The sequence below is a fragment of the Stegodyphus dumicola genome, chromosome 4 (genome assembly GCF_044657685.1).
Source record: "Stegodyphus dumicola isolate Sdum_Otavi_A_Nest chromosome 4, ASM4465768v1".
Taxonomy (NCBI): domain Eukaryota; kingdom Metazoa; phylum Arthropoda; class Arachnida; order Araneae; family Eresidae; genus Stegodyphus; species Stegodyphus dumicola.
This window is the reverse complement of record NC_140771.1, coordinates 51,003,688-51,016,727: the sequence shown is the minus strand read 5'-3', so window position 1 is coordinate 51,016,727 and position 13,040 is coordinate 51,003,688. Positions and strand designations below refer to the sequence as shown.

Genomic DNA, 13,040 nt, shown 5'->3' with positions numbered 1-13,040 from the left:
AATTTAATGGAAACAGATATACATAATTGGACAGTGAAATGAAACTGCGCAAAAAATGGATCATTCGCAATATTCTAACGGTATGGTCGTACATTTAAGAAAAATGCAATCTATATTAAGTACAACAAGAAAGATCATATGGCATATAGAAATACAAATTGTAATAGCAGTGTTTTAACACATCACCGAAACCATGACAAAAATCACGTATGCGCATATTTTATATTTTAACTTATATGCATTTTTATGCTTTTCCTGGTGTTTTTGTGTTTTCTCAAAAAAGCAAAAGCTGCACGAGATTTTATGAGATAAAAATTTGAGAAAAAAAAAAAAAAAAGACGAAGAAGCTTTTTTAAAAAGTTACATTTTGCCTATTCATAATTTGGGCATGGTGTCGATGATACTGCGTGCACGCTGAAAATAACCCCTTTCAAAGTGTGGTGGCGAAATGAGATCAAGAAGTGATTAAGTGACATTACATGTTCTCAGATCACAAATGTAAGATTCCATTAAAAAGGTAAGATATACATATATGTTTGGCATTAATATTTTCTTTACAAAGACATTTACTTACGCTTATTATGTACTTCCAAATATTAATTCGTTACGTGGATAAAAGGGCTTTAATTTTATTATATCTGATTAACTGATTTATGATACCAAAACCCGGGAAAGAAGATCCGGAGAGCTAAAGGATTACCAGAATAATGATTTAAAGATAACTTTTATTCATTAAAGCAGAAAAAAGAACCGATTCAAGGTTAAATGATGAAGTAAAAACTATAAAATGACATTGCTTGCTATAGAAGATAAAGGAAATGCAAATATATACAAATTTAGCTATCTTAACCACTCAGCTACTGAAAGGCTGGCTAAATATAGCCTTCCTGTTAAAGCTCTTAAATTTAGAATATGCAATAAAGAAAGCAAAAACGGGTTGAATATATTCAACCGTAACTATTCAGCATATAAATCATTATGCGATTATTCTTTCTTTCTAAATTCATAAAAACTGTTTTCCGATAAGTTTTTACAAAACAGACTTCGAGTTTTTAATTATTCCTTTGATAATGTTTTCGTCAAGTAACGGAAAAGTGACAAAACTGGTTAAAATTATATTGCAAATTTAAAAGTTGAATTCACCGTTCATCAAACCTATTACTGTTTTACAGATCACAACATCTTGCAACATCTCTGAACAGAAATAAAAACATTTTGGAGGTTAAACGCTGTGTAAAAACCCACTGATTACTTTTAAAACCGCACCCGAAGCCTTTGCTGGACAAAATAGTAAACATTTTCACTAATGTAAATTTTATTTTTCAACAGAGGAAAAAAAAAAATTAACGTTCTGGAAACGCTTTTTTCACCCAGAACAAAGAACTTTAGAAGGCCAAGAGAGAAGGGGATCAACAAAAAATAAACAGCTAGAATTCAAGAGGAAAGAAAAAAATAATACAAAAAAGAAGTTTGACGGCATGTTTGGGCTCGACCTAGGTAGGTCTGCCCCCTCCGGAAACAAAGGTGTACCAGAAACGTGCGATACGCCGGTCAAGCAACCTGTTTCTTTTCCATGGTACAAGAATGAGTCTTTCCTATAGATGTGAAAAAGGATTCAACCCTTTTTTTTTTTTTTTTCCCCGATTTGAAAATATGACAGTAACAACGAGCGACTTCTCTAATTCTTGTTACATTTGATTACCATGCATTATCTTGAGTAGATTTTTTAACACTCGTGTTTCCAATATTTATAGTTTATACTCCAGTGAGATAAAACAAGGAAAAAGTGCTTAATTCTTCCTTAATGAAATCCACGTTTAATCCCAATTCTGTTGACTATGATGGCTGATAAATGATAAGGTTAGATTATTTATTACGGCAAGGTATTCGATTTTTAACTATCTTCGAGGAGGGGATGTTTAGTACAGGAATTTTCTACGTTAAACTGGCTCCCATTTCACATGGCGGAAATCATTAAAAATTCATTTCTGGTTCAGTCGTGGAGAACTGAACACGGAACAAATTATTAATGAATATTCCATTTGTACTCGGCTACTGATACGCCATTAAGTGTGTAGCATAGGTATGTGATGCTTCAGTAGTCTTTACATGATTCTACGCTATACAAAAAAGCAATATTTAGCAATACCTGTATGGCAATTTTTGATAGAGTTTTCAAGTTCCAAATGGTGTCTCTAAACTTTAAGAATCAAACTCAATTTTTTTCTAAAACAGCTAAGATCATTCCAGAAAGGTCACATCCCTTCCGATTTTATATTATTAGATAAGAGTCCTGGATGAAGGCTATAGAAACTGGTCAGTTAACAAGCACGTATTTTAATCCACGACAGTAAATTTAGAAACATTTGCATGCCAAAATGATACAAATTATAACGAGATTGCTGGATGCGTTAAATTCTATGAGGGTGTAACTTTTTATAGGGGAGGAGATCGATTTGGTTTATTTGATCATGGCAAAATAGTCGTGGGCTATCTGCCTAACGGAAAAGATAACATTCTAAGAGGGGATTCGAACACCGGACCGAACTGTTAGTTTTCAGCGACTTCACCGCTTGGCCGCTGGTGGGCCGGAGGGGGAAAGGTAGTCTATGTGCATTTTCGAAACGATATCAATATACACGTAACTGGGGGAAAATCTTGAGAATTTAAACATTTTTCTTCCAGTGTTTGATTTTTATACTTCCATTTTAAAAACAAATTCAGCAATATTAAGTTGTCATTTTTAATGCAGAGTTAATTTCGCCTAAGGGTAGAGATGACTCCGTGAATAAATTTCAAAGGATAATTGGCTACCTTTCCTATTACATATGAGACTAACTATAGACGATTCGACAAGCCAGCCAGTTCAACAGCCAGGACCTAAGCTACCAATTTTTTCGAAGTTCAGACCTCCGGCTACTGGTAATAAATACTCTCTTATTAAAAAGTATCGTATATTCGAGTCATATAATTTACGGTATTTTATAATGTCGGAAGTATAAGCCGAGTGCCAAAAATTTGCATCCAGAAGTTATGTAACCACAACACCGACTAAATAAAAAATTGCGAGAATTACAATATGGTAAATAAAAATGATAAGGTTTCAGCTTCACAGAAGGATGATTAAAAATGCTTAAAATTTCGAACAAAGTTTCTTCCCCCCCCCCTCCCCTAAAATAAAGTTTATTTTTCGTTTATTTCATAAAATACAGTTCATTTAAATAGCTCATTTTTAAAGTCTAACAAAGTATTCTTACGAAATTACATTCGTAACTAAAGGAAGAATACCAATTACCTATATAATCTAAGTACCTATGTCTAAAATCGTACAAAAAATTTGAATGCCATCTTTTTGAACGTTATACTTTATAATCGATTTTCGGGCTTTACACATCGATTTATACGCGAGTATATACAGCCAATATCTATTTTTTTTGGGGGGAGGGTCGATTTTTATATATATATATATATATATATATATAATACTAAAAAGTTTTTTGGGTTTCTAGTGTCTTTTTTCGTTGCCTTCTAGTGTTTTTTCGTTTCGTCTTTCGTTTTTATTAGATACTTCATTCCATTTATTCTCTCATACTGCCTTTTTATAGACAAAGAATTTATTTTTTCGTGTAAAAATGCATTAAAATTCGATCAGATTATTCTAAAATTTTATAAATTCAACAAAGTAATATCTGCATAATCTTTTTTTAAATATCATCAAGTGGACACTGAACAGAATATCATCAAGTGGACACTGAACAGAGTGAAAAATTACAGCTACTTGTCTTAAATCTTACAAGTCACACATTTAAATTTTCCAGCAATCAGTTTGCCAAAAAAGAATTTAATTTGCCAACAACACCTGTAACGAATAATCTCATTCCTCCGTGAGTACTCTTGTGGTGCGAGTGATCAACATGTCCAGCTTGCAGAGCAAACTGGGAAGAACCGTGATTCGAATCCTGCCGAGAGTACAGTTCATGTGACTGGTCTGAAATACCCTAATGATCTCTGATACTAATCAAACACACGATTTATTACTTGAGAATATTTGTGATGTGTGATTTTCGAAGCTTTCACTTGCATAAAAAGTGCTACAACAAAAGAACTTAATATTTTAGGAAGATGGTTAATGAAACACAGAAAACAAACGCCGTTTTATAAACTCAAACAACAATTTTTGAAAAAATCGCCAACTGCATCATGAAGATCACCGAAACCTCTAGATCAAAAAATGCAATAGTGGGCCGCATGAATATTTAAAAAGTTGTTAACCATTAAATTACTCAACTTTCAGGTTTAAATAGGAAACTAGAACAGCGAATTCAGAAAAAAAGAGGGACAGTATTATCCAATCTGGAAGCGTCGATATTAGAAATACGATCCTGGCTAGGCCTGGCTAATGGTCGCATGGTTGGATCGATATTGAGTTTATTTTTTGTATTGTTTCCATTTCAACATAACGCGAAAATCCTGTTCTAGCATAAATGCTGTTATAAATGAAAGACATAATTTGAACGGATTTGTGTAATTTCGATTCCTCATTTGATAACAACTTACTTGATAACAACTTAACGACAGTGAATCTCAAAGGGACTTCTCTCAGTACTCCTAGAAAAACCTGCAACTAAAATGATTACCTAAATACTGTTAAACTGAATCTAAATTATTAAACACACCTTCGAGGTATTTATTGTTTCCGATGTCATGTTCTTTCTTGAGAGACATATTTGTTGCAAGCCTCGTACACAAGCGATCCAGTGAGATAAATACATACCTAGCACTTAAATAGCGAAGTATTCTTTACTAAGTGCATAAGTCTCCGTATGACTTTATGCCACAGCAAATTCTCTTCCTACCATTTGGCGCCGTCATTTTGAGCACTTCTCTTTAAACATAATATCTTATTATATTCAGTATCTTTAATTTCTGTGTTTGATTCTTCAGTTAATTAGATTTATCTTAATTGCTTCATTTAAAAATGTTTCATGTATTCTGCATATAGAATGAGATCACACAGCAATTTTTTTAATATTATGATTATTTTATATTAATTTAACACCTTTTGAAATTTTAATCATACAGCTTCAAGATGTTAGACTGCAAATCTAAAGTTTCCAGATTACCTTACATACATATATATTAAATATCATTTGATATGCTAAGTCAGAAAGCAAGCTAAAAGGAATGAAAACTGAAAGATTATGAAACATTCCAGAAGCGATTTCATTTAAAAAAATTAATGTTCAATATTTTGCTTCGAATCGAAATATAATTTCGAGAAACATCGAAAATAATGACATAAAAATGAGAAGGGGGAATAGCCTAAAAACATGAAAACGAGCGTTCAAAACTCGTTCTGGTTATTCTAAAACAGTTACAATAATAACATACACAGAAGAATAAAAATTATACGGCTAGCAGAAGATAATTACATTTCTTATCTAAACCTTTCTACGAAACCTTATTATCTATCCTAACTTAAGGAGGAAAAAAGTCAAAACAAATGTTCTACATATTTAGAGGAAAAACGTACTTCGTTTTCTCGACACAGCTTTTAACAGTTAGTATTAACAGCTGTTTAAGCTTACCTATCAAATACTAATGAAATTCGTAATCAAAGCCTGCATACTCCTAACCTGCATTTCATAACGTTTTGAAATGTAGAATAAAAATTTTGGTTCTAAATTCCTTATTGGTGAGACAGAGAGACCTTTTTAACATAAAATCAGTTCTCTCCCCTCCCCCAAAACCAAAGAATATTCCATTTAACAAAATAATAAGTGTTCAGTTAATTATATTACACTGAAGCTTTCAATAAAACTAATAACTACGGTTTATTCTGCTCTCAAATTCTGCTATCAAATCAACAACTCCAATGAGCTTATTAAGCAATTTATTAATAGCAAAGTACTTCAGGCGAATACATTATCTGTATGGCTGGATTCAACAGCTAAAATTTATCACGACGCTGACGAATTGCTACTAGCTAGCATTTTCAGCAAAATTTCTCGACGAGGTATAGGCAATCTTACAAAGGCTTACTATTTTATACTTGCATCATAAATTTTTACTTTCAGAATGCTTATATTTTTCAATATTTTATTTATTTTGCTTGGCAGCTATCATCTTCAAACACATTTCGAAAAAAAGAGATATGATAATTTAGGAAGTTCCCATTTTGCTGGTAACAGGCAGTAAAGCCACTTTTCGTTTCGAGCTTTGCATGCTCCTTTCGATGGCTTACCTGATCGAATAAGCATTCTGATCATACAAATGGATATTTAGAGATGAAACGGTTAAGTTTATTTGATTACGGCAAAGCACTCGACGGCTATATGCCTAAAGGGAGGGATGCCTTTATAGAGGACTTGATCTCGTATACGTAACGAAACGTATCGTAACGAAATTGTCTCGTATACACGTTACACATGAGGAAAAAACATGATAATTACCAGTGTTCAGCGACTTCACCGCTCGGCCGCTGGTGGGCTCAGGGATGAAATGAGTTTAATATATTTATAACATATAATCATGAACGTTCTAGATACACATACTTATGTAGCACAGTTGCTGTGTTCCGGGAATTAAATCAGATGAGCAATTTTTTAAAAAATCACTTCTCAATCTTTCATACGTTTTACGAAGATAAAATGTCTATAGAAAAGTAATGTTAAGAGAATATTAAAAAATGAACTATGACATTAAAATACGAAAGTATTTTTCTAACATTTGAATATTAATATATAATAGAACTTCATTGACTCAAATTTCGGTAACTCGAAATAACTGGCGAAACATACAACGCGAAAGTAAATCTCCTGTCCCTTTCATTTAAATTTACCAATATTTAACCGCAAGCAGTTCAAGGTACTTCAAAATGAGTAGCTATTATTTCGAAACAATTGTCTGAATGGGGGAGAAAGAAACGAAAGCTATATATTCGGATTACACATCAATAATATCAGAAAAAATCAATTAATTCTAAATCATTCTCTCGAATTTTACCGTATGATGTTATGAATTACCGTATGATGTTTTCTTTGATCACAGTATCATTTGATAGCAATCGACGCTTAAAACAGAAATGTGCAACTCGTAAAAATAGAAATGAGTAACAAATACATTTCTGTTTTTACGAGTGTCATTACCTTCTTGCTAGAATTAGAACTACCGATTTATGATCAAATTACCAATTTCCGGCTGATCTTATATAACATTACTAATGTCAGATGAATTAACTCTGCCCACCAGGTATCATACTGACACGCTAATTGCAGTCTAAAGGAGTGCATATGTGTACCCATGCAATAATCAACAGGCAATATGAGTGCATATTATCATAAATTACATAAATGAGTAACAAAATAATTTTACATAAATCGTTATAAAAATGAGCAAAAAATAATTTTATATAAGCAAAATTAAGTTACAAGAACATATAGCACTTTAAATTTCAGGGAAGTTGCAGCTAATGAGAGTTAAGTGTAATTATCAGCAGTGAAATAAATACCCGTTGAAGAACATTTAAAGTTCTTCGTGTGAAGGACGCCAAAGTGTCATTTTAAAATAATGCCAATTGTTACAAAAGAGAAATGTTGAACGGGTAGACGTGTTTATATTGTGGTCGCAGTTGATGATTTTGAAATGACAAGGCAGTGCTTTGATGATGTCTAATACTGTAAAAAAAAAAAAAAATTGAGCAATTTTGGAAATGACGTCAGTTCTTAAATCTGCATAAAATGAGTTATTTCTGATAAACCAAGGAACCCTGACAATTTCTAAGTTTGCAAAATTTGTATTTTATAGAGATTTGTTTTCGCAGCATGTTCCTTAAATGGCAGGTTGGACGGATTACTGTTTTACATGCATTGTAATGTGAACAGAAAGACGGCTCTATTTTTCTTAAGAAAACGTCTTAAGTTAGCTAAAAAAATATTAAATTTGTTTATGTTTTGCAAAGTTACGTCTAAAAGTTAAAATCATAACTGCTTTAATTATTAATATTATGTCTACCGGAAAGTTCTGTCCGATAATGTTATTTCAAGTTTCAACACGCATTCACCGGAAAGTTCTGTCCGATAATGTTATTTTAAGTTTCAACACGCATTCAGGTGTTCATGGATCTTTATCATTGCATTTCTGTAACAAAAGCGCTTCATGTCATCATTAAATGAGACGCGATCATGTAAAATGCCTATAGTCGAAGTTCATTCATGACGTATTTTGTACGAATTCCAATCAGGAAGAAATGCTACAGACGCGCGTTGAAATTTTTGGTGGAGATGCAGTTTTGGGTAAAAATCTGCAGAAGATGGTTCGAAAAATTTGAAGCAGGTGATTTCGACCTTGACAAACCACGCTGTGGGCAGCCAGATTTGATCGATGACGATATTATCAAAACTCAATAAATTATTTCGGACCATATTCAGAAGCTACGTCTTGTTTGCAAATATTTCAGATGGGTGCCTCATGAGTTAAATGAGAAAATTTTTCATGTTAGAGTCGTCATATACGCATTTCTGCTTGCTCGGAACAAAAATGAATCGTTTTTGGACCGGATGATAACTAGGAATGAGAAGTGAATTAATTACCTACGTAAACATCATTAGAAAAAAAAGAGTATACTATGCGCCCTTCCACCTGTAAATCGAGTTGAGTTTGAATAAGAGAATGCTATGCGCATAGTAGGACGTTAAAGGCCCAATACATTATAAGCTTTTAAAACCTAAAAAAAAGAGCTCAATTCGGAGAGCTACTGTCAACAAATGAACCATTGAAATAAAGCAGTCAAACTCCGACTAGCCCTCGTTTCCTCCCTTACGAAATTGTTTGAAAGAGGATATTTAAAACTGAATCAGATGTCAGAGAAGCACTATTTGAGTCCTTCGCCTCTAAGGAAAAGACATTTTTCAAAAATGGTACCTACAAATTCCCGTCAAGCTGGCAAGAGGTTATAAGAAACAATGGAAATTATACTGCACAAAAATTATAAAAGGTATGAAAAATGTAACATTTTCCTTCACTTCCCAAATGGACAGAATTTTCTGCTAGACCTAAAATGTTGTGGTTGAAGCATCGGTTTAAAATAGATTACCACCAAAACTCTTCTAAAACGATAAAAGTCATTTTCAGGGAATAGTGGACTAGGTTTATTTATTTATTTTTTCGAGGAACGCCGGAACGCTTTTAATACTAAATCACTCTAACAAAGTAAGTACAACATGGTGTAAGAAACATTATTTAGTACCATAAACCTGTAAATCTTCATTAAAACTACCAGTTGGATTATTATACATTATCTTATACTGAGTAAAGATAAAGTAAAGATTTAAATTAGTAAGTACTTTTTCTTTTTCCTTCTAAGTCGCTCAATCTGCAGTAGCAAAACACGCAAAATTCGAAACATAAGTATTTCGCCACGTGTGAAATGGCAACGCTCTGGAAACTGGCTATTTGCAAGGTTGCATAAATAGTATATTTCATATTTCCCAGAATGCCAACAAATAACAAATGTATGATAGCGTATCGTGACACAACAATCCAAATATTTTGGAAAAATTAAACTACAGACATTTCTAACTTAGGTTTTTTGGTTTTACATGGGGAATATCCAAAATGTATCACTTCCAAAATTTTTGGACTGTTAAATTCCATTACGCTATCTTACATTTATTATTTATGCGACTAGACATTTCCTGCAATCACGCGAAACATGACCAAATTTTATATACCTACCATGCAGCCTCGCATATAACAAGTACCAGAGCGTTGCCATTTCACATAACATAAAATATTTATCTTTCAAATTTTAATTATGTTGCTAAAATAATTTTAGCGATTTAAAAGCAAAAAAACTCACATTATGAATATTCATTGAAAAAGCAAAACATGAAATACGCACCGTCTTCGTTAGTTTTTATAGGTTGTTTCTAATGCTATATATTACGTACCATGGCAAGAGTAATTTGGTTTTTATTAAGGTAAGAAATGATGATAGTTTCATAGTACAAATTTCGTTAAGTACTTTTTATTACAAGTAACATCAGTAAAATAAACATCTTTAGCGAAAATAAATATCAGCTACTGCGTTTTCAGTTTTCGATTGATATGGTACAAGATATTTTTGTTACAAAATAAAAATCCGCAATTCTTAGTATTGATCCACGACTATGTACCTCTTCTTGATATGAGGTAGTAGTAGAATCGATGCTATTTCCGTATAACAGCGGAACTCAATTTGGAAATAATATTGTAACACTGTACCGGCAGTTTTATCGTTTATAACAGGATTTCTTAAACTGTGGGTCGCGACTTGCAGCCAAAAATTTTCGCAGTTTTGATATTTCTTTAACTTATTATAATAATTTTACAATTACTAAATATTTTTACACAATGTATCTGAAAATAGATAAAGATAAGACAATACAGACAAAGAAAAAAAAAAAAAAAAACGAAAACGTTTCGATGCATTTCTCTTTTTATAATAGAAACGTTCATTTTCCTTGCTTTGCACGTGATGCTGTGATTTCGTCTGTTACTTATTTAAAATTTTCATTGAGAGTTTCACTGACGCGTATGTCGGATTTGCGCAATACATATGGGGTCCCACAAAAATTTATAAATATTATGGGGTCTTGGGAGTCGCAACTGGAAAAAGTTTAAGAATCCCTGGTTGAAAAAATTAGTTACTGTTTGATATTACAGGTGAAATACCAAATGTCAATTTTATATCTCAGAAATTAGTTTATAGCACATATTTAATAAAATTACAGCAAACCACTAAAATCATGAAATTAATTAAGAAACGAAACCACATTCATCACATTATTTGGGGTTTGTGTTTCTCCTCTAGAAATAAATTTTGTTAAGAGAAAGTTACAAATATGTTACATAAAAATGTACAGTTCGATTTTGGGAATAAATATAAAAAATATTAATATATTAAATGGTGCAATAATAATAAAATTTATATTATTCAGTTGATCCGTGTAAAAAAGACTATAAATATGAGTTAAAAGGAATTTCGAATCTTAATCAAAGCATTACATTTGACCGTATGTATACCACAAATTTCTAATTATTACGAATATAGTCATTACGATTCCACTCAAACTGTAGCCTTACAAAATTTTATACATTAACCCAAGTAACCATCTATTGACTAGTAAAGGTGAGATATAAACATACATATAAAATAGCAATTTCATAACGGTTCTTATGCCTTAACGCCTGAAAATTTGTCTCATAACTTTTGCTTTTTGAAACATCGGTTTCGGAACTATGCTACGTGAAAAGTAAATAACGATTACGTCACGAATTGTCTCTTATAAATCATCTAGAAAAACAGAACATGATGCCCTCTAAGATGAATAAAGTTAAAAACACGCAAGAAGGTATAAGCAAAGACACATCCCCCGTCCTCCTAAACATGACTTTCTTAAGAACGGAAGTGACTTCCGGTTTAAGCATTGTTTTCCTGCACTGAAGCGTGACATAAATAGCGTTAAGAAAATAGTTATTTTTCAAATATTGTGGAGAAAGTAACTGTTATTAAAATTTGTGAATTTTTAATACAAAATAAATTTGGTTATGCTTGATTAATTTCCAAATTAGTCGGCACATTTGTAATCAGTATCTTTTCTTTATAAACCAATGTCCGAAATGATATTTTTCATTATAGAGTTATTTAAGCTAATTGCCTTTCAGATTTTACAGAGTAACTCATTGATTCCAATTACTCTCTTAATGGAACTGACTTTCTTTGTTTATGGGGAAACCACTTTTTTAAATCGTAAATATGTTGTTAGTTACTTTTGTTTATCTTAAATTCTTGAACGTAGAAACCACGGGGTTTAAATACAATAATATTCAAATTTGAATACTTACCATAGAAGACTATATACCCAAAAATTAAAGAATTGCCCCCCTCGTAATTCTTATTTTTTCTTGATTAGTTGGTGATGAAGTAAGAAATACAAAAAGTTTTCAGCAAATAAACTAAAAAAATTAATTTGGGAAGGGGTAAATGCTAACCCCTGAATTCTATAAATTATTTCAAATTACCTATAACAGTTTGAGCAGAAAAATTTACCAATGAGCTGTAATAAATTTTGTATATGCCTCATGTTCCGCTGCAGTACAGGCTTCCTATTGATCATGTCAACAACACAAATACGCGAAAATCTTAAGTTTCGTGATAAAAACGTACGAATACTTTTAATTTAAAGCGTGCGATTAAAATTAAAGCAATTCTGATATAATGAGAAATTTTTAAATGTACAACTCCCAATGTACAACACAGAATAAATGTAATAAACTAATACATAAAATTAAAACATTTAAATATTAATGTTAATTTACTGCATAATTAATTCTGCTTTCACCCAATAAGTTGCCTCAGGGTTAATTAATTATATTTACATAGTTATTCCTGATCCAGATGGTTCACCGTGCTACAGTGAAGGCAACGGCAACTAAAAATTGTAAAATGACAATTTCATTTCTTACCTGTCAATATAGAAACGACTCTAAACGAAAAGAGTTGAAAGTACACAGATTTTTAAGTTCTATATCCAATGATATGCAACCTCAATAAAAGCAAAAATATCCATAAATCATAAACGAGTTAACGTAGTATCATTTAGTAACACACAAAAAAATCACAGTAACTGTTTCAGACTAGTAACACAACCGTCATAAGATTCAAATAAGTTTATCACATATTGCTGTAACACCACAGAGAGATTTCGGAAGGAATTTTAAATAGAAGACACAGTTTTTTAATTAATCAACTCAACAATCAAGAAACTCAACAAGTAAGTCTATGAAACACTTCACAACACTTACAGACAAGAACTCACGTCCGTTTGAAATCTGCCTCCGGACAAGGCATCGCCTCATTGATAAAAGGTTGCCGGGATCTCAATCTCGATTTCGCCAACGGAGTTGTCGCCAAATTTTGAATGCTTCGTTTCAAAGCCAAAATTTACTTTCAGTGGGTAAACGGAAGCAGTAGTAGTGGTATAAAGATTTAAAATTCT

At 32.0% G+C, this 13,040-nt stretch overlaps 1 protein-coding gene across 1 annotated transcript in view; it reads right to left on the bottom strand.

The window, feature by feature from the left end:
* Drak (Death-associated protein kinase related) overlaps positions 1-12,840 on the bottom strand; it is a 208,130-nt gene extending 195,290 nt beyond the window's left edge. The window contains exon 1 of the mRNA XM_085814836.1: positions 12,508-12,840. The gene's annotated coding sequence lies outside the window, so the exon portion shown is untranslated. The remainder of the gene's footprint in view (positions 1-12,507) is intronic.
* Positions 12,841-13,040: the final 200 nt, after the last annotated feature.